Below are 8,114 nucleotides of genomic sequence, written 5' to 3'. Positions count from 1 at the left end.
TTATTAATTTCTTTTTGTTTCAAGCAAATTTTGTATAATAATTTTCGTGTAAATTCGAATTTTCTATTTATTTATGGAACACAACGAATATAATAGAATAGATTCCAATTTCATAAAATTTTAGAAGAAATATGAATTTTTATATATTTTACAGCATGAGCTCCTTTTTATTCAAATCTACTCGTTCATTCTTCATTTTATTTTTTTCCGTAGTTACAAGGTTGGGAACTCAACCACACCCAAAGGACTCAACCCAACAGTTGGGAATTCAGAGGACTGCAACCATCCTAGATTTAACTAAATAACTCCCAATATTATATTCAATATATAAAAATCGGGGTTGTTCTTAATTTAAACTTGTTTTTTATCCCTTGTGTTTGTTTTTGATACGCAATTGATGCAAAGTTATTATTTTTTTTAATAAATTTATTTGTTGCTGAATTTTTATTTGTTCACAACAATAAATATTAATTTAGAGAATTGTGTCCGGGAATATTTTATTCAGTCTTTATTCATTTAAATCATAAGGTATTTCCATCTTTTATTTCATTAATTTTTAACGTCGTTCGTTAAAAAACTGGTGGCGTACAATTGAATATTAATTCTTCACTCCATCTAAGTACCAGTTATTTATATACTTGAACCGAAAATTATCTTAAACCATGCTCATAGTGTCAAACTGAATAATTTTTATGTTGAATCTCTGAATTTTTTCCAATATCATCTAAGTATTAATCATAGATACTTTAACAAGTTCTCATAGTAGTTTATCGTGATATCGTATTCAAAAACTCTCTTATCGTTATCACTATGTAGAGGTTTAGTAATATTTTACGCTTACAGCCAAAAGAACAGGAAACCTGTCAAGGAAAGATGATGAAAATTAACCTATGGTCTAATGCTTAGAAAAAAATGAGACAAGAGAGACCGTACATTTCAGATTTTCCCGAAATGACTTTCAATATATTTTTCACCTGAATCTGTTGGACCATCCTCATTGTAACCAAGGGCGGATCCAGCTTTGGCGCCAGGAGGGGGACACATAGTTGTGGTCAAGTCATAACTTAGAATTTGATTTAAATTAAAAAGTAGGTATTTTATTAATGTATGTAAGTACTGTACTTAAAAATATTGATTCTTTATTGTATACATGAAAAACTTAACACAGTCGTTCCGATTCCGATTGAGGTTAGGTCTAGCTTAACGTTACGTAATCGACAAGCGCGCGCATGTGTGGCGCGGTAAAATTCAAATTTTTGATGCGTTCATTCCCAAACGTTTGCCATCATACAAAGTTATTAAATTAATTAAATATTGAAGGTATATAGTTACATAAAGTCTGTATGGTGACAAAATATATAAATAAAATCATTATGTCTAATTAGTGGTCCACCTAAGTCTTGGAACCAGCTCAGGGGGGGGGGGGTTATGACCTCCCATGACCCCCCCCGGATCCGCCTTTGATTGGAACATCCTGTATGAATCTATGATCATTTTTTTTTCAATTTTATCTAAACTTTAACCTCGGATAATTTAACAAGCTCTTGAAGCAGTTTTTCGAATCATATAATTTGAAAACTATTTACTTTGTTATCGCTAAGCAGAAAATTAATGTATAATTAATTACGTGCAGACCTTCGGCGTTAGGGCATTGTAAACGTGCTGATGAAAGTGCGAAATCTAGTAGGCTGTGATATATTGCATTTACCGAGTGAATGTTTGCTCCTTTTTCTTCATTTTTTCTAAATAATGTCAAGATAGGAGAAATTGTTCGGCTCGGTACGTAAAAGTTCATTGATAAAAAAATCTTATACCACCCTGTCTAAATTGATATAATACATTGTAGTCTATTGATTAATGATCGATTTAATTAATTCTTTTGTATAAGGTTTAATAGAATTATATAGTGGTTGTAAAAACTAGTTTTTACCAGTGTATCAAAGAAAAGGGTCTCTTACTCAAATTTTTAAAAATGTTCGAAAGCATATTTTTCTTTTTGTAGTTATATGTCTGCAAATTAATTAAGCAGTAAAGTATAATATTATCATGTTAAGTGTTCGAAATGGCCTATTGTTGGGGTAGGAAAGATGAAAGTTGTAGTAGTTGACGACTGTCTGCAAGAAACAGCGAAGAACTTTGGTGTTTGTAGTCCAAAGTAGAAGACGAATCATTCTCTACACATCAGTTCAAACAAAAACGTTTTTGATAACACAACATCCAACTGATGTGTCATTTGAGGTACTGTTCTTCTTTGACGCTCAATAATTTTTCTTACTCCCTCAGATTAAAAATAAATTATGAGGTCAACGTATTTCTACACCTGAAGAAGCGGTTGGCGCGTTCAAATCACATGTTTTGAAGGTACCTTAATAGGAATGGAAAAAATGCTTCAATAATTGGTTCTCACACATGCCAAAGTATATTAATCTTAATGGAGAATCATTTGAAAAACAATAAAGCCATATTCAATTATAAATATTTTTTTTAACTGTTTATCTCAAAACTTGTAGCAACCCTCGTATAACAAATTGAAAATTTTTTTTTGATAATTAACTTGAAACCTGAAAATATTGCTAGTGTAGATACACTCCCGAGTATTTCCTACTATACTTAGTGCAAATATAACTTGGATTTGCGTTCATAATATTCTATTTTTGTATTAAGGTCGAATTTTCCAGGACCGAAGCTAGAACATTTAAGAAGCTATCCACTGAACCTTCGGAATACATTACACGTTATTATCTTTCTATCAATTTCTTTGTACTTAATTCAAAATCAAAATTTTATATGTAATATGTATTATATCCATACATTGTCAAAACAAAACAAATTAAATAACGTGAACCAACCAGACACCTAATAAAATTAAATATACGTCAATACTAAAATATGTGAAAATCTGTAATAAAAATTAATATTAATATTAAACCAGCGTGTCGAATGTTCAGAATTAGATATTAGTATTAGAATACAAGTTGTTTACAGCGTAAAGACACTTTCCAGTAACTATGCCTTCAAATGATTGCGAAATGCGGTAAGAGATATAATAGATTTGATTTCAATTGGCAAGTGATTTTCCTTTTTTTTGCATTGTAAAATATTGAGCTCTCAACTAATTCTGAACATGAAGTAGATAGATAAAGATCGTGCCCCGCGTTCCTAAGAGGAAAGCTATGCAATTATCTTAACTTGGATAAACGTGCTTACGAACTAGGTAAACGGATTCAAAGATTAATAATGAAGGAAAAGTCAGAATTTTTGATCTTTCGAAGCAGCTTTGCTGTTTAGTCTAAGTAAATATCTAACAGCTCTCTTTTGTAGTTTGAAGATTCGCTTAAATTGAGTTGCACAACGGGCATATCGTAGATGCGACTCATAACTATCATTTCAAAGAATTCACTACAACAAGCTGTAAGTTAATTTTTTTTGTACTTTGAAACTGAATTACGGTTTGCACAGTATGAGCTCATCATACTGTTTTGGAAATATTTTTCGTTTCGATGACTATTTTGATAAAGGGACCACTTACCTCCATTCTCCTTCAAAATTGACAAAATATAAGGTACGCATTTATTCTTGGGTCCAAATTACCTCGATTGAGATAGCTGTCTAATACCCGACCTATTCGACAGGCACACGTAGATCATGAACACCGGGTTCACCTACAGACGCCCAATTCATCGGGATTCCTTCATTTGGAGAAGTGCAAGTCTGTGGAATCAGCCACTAAAGCACTACCATTTACAGAAGTTCAAGATCAATATCCACAGGCATCTCCACTCAGCAGGCAACACTGGAATTATTTGAGTGTAAAAGGGTTTACCTTCTAGTGCTTGCGTTTTACATAAAAAATGTTAAAATTAATTCAGTTCATACATTAAGCACAGTTTTAACAAACATTTACCCCAATTTATCATTTTAAAATTCATCCGCATCCTCAAATATTTGATTATTTCGTCGTTGTCTATCGAAAAGTAAAAGCCATTGAAAACCAGGCTGAATAAGAAGGAGCTTTTCTAGAAACTTAGTAGTAATGCAACTAGTGAATATATGGCATCACATTTACAATGAAAGTTTCATAGGATGCGGATCAAATTTTCGTGTTTCAAAATAAGTGGATAATTTAATGTTGGTCAGTCAATCATTGAACAGTTTCTCTTGATGATTCATTATCGTTGGCACGAGATTAGATGGGAAGGAGGTCGCTATAGAGTTTTCGACAATTTTTGCCTTCGGTAAAAGTAATATACATCGTAGGGAATGAATGAATTGTTAAAAAACCAAAATTCCCATTTCCTAATAATAAAGAAAATATTTATCTTTCTTTTATCAAATAACATATAAATATGATCACCGACGAACGTTTTAAATACATTGACCTGCTTCGTATCTAGCCTACGTGATCGTTGGGTTGTGCTCTGTTTTTTTTTTGTACTTTTGATTGTGTATAGTTTTAATTTTTCACAATAATACATCCAATACATTTTTATAACATTGCGAATCTATTGATGTAATACATTTGTTTCCAAATCCTCATAAGGACTTAAATTTTTGTATGCAAAATTGTATTTAAAGATGAATATTTTCTTCAATTTTATTATGTATATTAGGTACTATAATCATGCCCGAAGCAACGACTTTTCCAAAATAACAGTTCAATGATTTAATATCTTACAAAGTATTCGAATTTTCTATCGTCTACAAGACTTATGACCTCTATATTGTTTGTATTTACAGAACACCTGTAAATGTCCTGAATACTTTCTGTCACAAACTACTGACCTTGCTAGAGTCCTCACCTCTAAAAACTAAATTAATTCTATGTGGCGATCTCAATATTGATTATTCCAGTGTGTGTGCTGGTCAAGAATATCTTCAGTCAATTTTTGTTTCTTTTAGTAGAGTCATGCATATTGCTTCACCAATCAGAATAACTAAACCCAGTTCTAGTACTATAGACTATGTCGGGTCATCGTTTTATCCAGAATCTATAGACTCTACTCTCTTTAATCCAGTTCTCCTCGATCATGAAGCAGTGTTAACAAATTCAATACTAAAAACGGTTCTCAGAAATTATGACGTATCTTTTCGAAAAAACTTTTCAAAACTTCAAACACCGTTGTCAAACAACTGAATGGAATATCTGATAATGTGGACGATTTTCTAGATTCATAAAAACATTAAATAGCCTGGCATACAATTCTTTGCCCGTGAGGTGCATTAAAAATAAGCAAAATAAACCCTGGTCCACTAAAGGTTTACTTATATCTGCCAAAAAAAACATGCGATCTTTATCTCACCTAAGGAAATTCTCGGATAGCATCTTCTTCAAAAATTACGTGGAACTATCCAGAAAAATTAATCAAAAGACAATATAAGCTTCCAAAGATATTTATTATAATAGGAGACTCAGCAATTTTCGTAATTTATCTCAAGAAACATTGTGAATGACCTAAAAAATAAAGCTTTCTTTATCGAATACTTACTACCCATTAATTTGGATTTTCAAGTAACAATAATCATAATATTTAAATTAAGAAATTGCATTTCATAGGCTTCAAGGAAATACCACATTACAGTTTGTAAGGGTTGATAGAACTATGTCTTCTTGCAAGCCAATAGAATGTGGAGTGCCCCAAGGCTCAGTATTAAGCCCAGTTTCCAAAGAACTGAACTTATCCACCTCCTTAACAGTCTATACTTATGGTGCGACTCAATTTGAGCGAATCTTCCAGGGCCGAGCCGTGCCGGGGGTGTAAATATTGTTTTCTTATTATTACAACAATACCAAAAAAGTGCGTTGAGCGTTCGGGCGAATAGGGCGGCATATTTTGTTCTTGCACCCGGGCGGCGGATACCCTGAACTTGGCCGTGGAATCTTAAAACTAGAAAAGAGAGCTGTTAAATATTTACTTCTACTAAAAAGCAACGCTCGCTGCAGGGACTTCTTCAAAATATCAAAAATTCTGACTAAGGAAGTAAGTCCTTTGATTCCGTTTGCCTAGTTCGTAAGCACGCTTCTCCAATTTTAGAAAGGTCGTTGCACGACTATCTACTTAGGAACGCTGAGCATGACTTTTACCTACCTATTCCACGTTCAGAATTAGTTAGGGGCTCAATATTTTACAATGCAAAAAAATGCACAATCACTTGCCAATTTTCCCGCATTCCGCAATAATTTGAGGGCATATTTACTAGAAGGTGCCTTCTACATTGTAAATGACCATTCTAATAATAATATTTAATTATATACTAATTATACTTATTACTATTACCTATAATTTTGTTACTCATTGTGATTTCCTCTGTATATTGAAATTTCATTGTATTTGTATCTTTATTTAATTATTTTTATATTTGGTTTTTAGTTTTTATAAACTTTTGCCTACAATTTTTTTGACAATAAAGTATTTCTCTCTATTTTTACCTTATAAATAAATAATAACACGTTTATTATTACGATTAAAGCCCGATTTATCTAACTTTCACTTGAATAATGAAACAAGTACCCTTACAATCTTATATCTTGAAAGTATGTCATTTTGAGGAACATTATAAACAAAACATAAATTTGAGAGTTGATTATATAGTTCTGAAGTAGCAGTAAGAACTATCTCCAAATGATTTAAATTACGCACCATTAATAAAATTTTGATCTAACAGTATTTTATGGAGGATGTAATATTAAATAGTTCAGATTCAGATCCCCGTTCGTAAAAAACATTGTCGTCATCCATCTTAATACTTAAGTGATCTTTGCATTGGATGCCTAACTTGTCCACCTCTTGAAGACAAATAGAAGGTCAAATTTCTTGTCATTACTCTAATTGTTAGTTTGCTTTTTTGAATGAATCAATGAACGTCGAGATTTACATAAAGTTTTTGGAGTTCGTCCAGATAAATTTTCTCTTACTTGTTTGACTCCTAAATAATGGGATGTTTCGTAAATTTTTGGAAAGTTGAGTAATTTTTACTACAGAAAATCACAACATGACCGAAGTTGCGAGTTTCTGATTCTTTTCTAGTTGAACCTTACCTGAACTAAGACTTCTCCAGAATTTCAGCTCAATGCACCCATTAGTTTGGTAGTTATGATTTTTTCAATATTTGTATGTTTTTTATCGATATTTGTGCATACGTATCTCTGATAATGGTTAAGCTAGCGAGTTGCTGATTTTTTTCCAGCTAAACCTCACCTAAACTAAGACTTTTCTAGAATTTCAACTCAATGGTTTGGTAGATATGATTTTATACTTTCGCGTTCCCTTCGTTTTTTGGCACCAGAAAATCGAAAAATCATCCGATTTCGATGAATTTTTTTTATCTTTTTTACGGCGGAATTATAAACAAAAAAGTTGGTAATATCTCACCTGGAAATTTCATGTGGTTTTATTACTTTAAATGTGATCATAAACGCACTTCTTCGCATATAATCGTTTTTACAAAGCAGTAAACGCAGTTCATATATTTTTTTGTTAATCTACAAAAAAACAACGAACTTATAGAAAAATGAAACTGAAAAATGTTTATTTATTCATTTTTTATCATTAACAGTCAACCTTAGTAAGATACCATTTTTTTAATGTGAAAGTTTTCAATTTTTTCAAAGTTAACTTTTAATATTGTACACTTGATTACAATAAGTGATTTTGAGAATGTTTTTGTTCATATAACTTTAATGATTACTCAATAAAAAAGGTACAAACGATTATGTGCGAGAAAAGGTCAATTGTTATTATTTTTAATTGTAAAAACATGATAAATCAACATTTTTGTATAATTTTTTTTTCAATTTGTTCGTTTTTTGTGTAGATTATGAAAAAAATATAACAACTTCATTTGATTACTTGGAAAAAAGTTATCGACAATTATACGTGAATGAATGCATTTTCATGAACATTTAAAGCCCTGAAACCAATGTAAGCTTTTATTTATTTTATTCACATAAATTTTTTCGTAAATCCGACGTAAAAACGAATATTTAAAAAAAAATTCATCAAACCCCTATTTTTGGATAAAAAATAAATACTAGGCATAAATTTTGTGGGTAAAGCCATTCTAGAAATGTAGAAATGAAGAATTATCTATTTATTGCCAATCATTATTATTATAAT

Source organism: Diorhabda sublineata, chromosome 5, assembly GCF_026230105.1.
Source record: "Diorhabda sublineata isolate icDioSubl1.1 chromosome 5, icDioSubl1.1, whole genome shotgun sequence".
NCBI classification, from domain to species: domain Eukaryota; kingdom Metazoa; phylum Arthropoda; class Insecta; order Coleoptera; family Chrysomelidae; genus Diorhabda; species Diorhabda sublineata.
The sequence above is the reverse complement of the archived record's forward strand: the minus strand, read 5'-3'. Positions refer to the sequence as shown.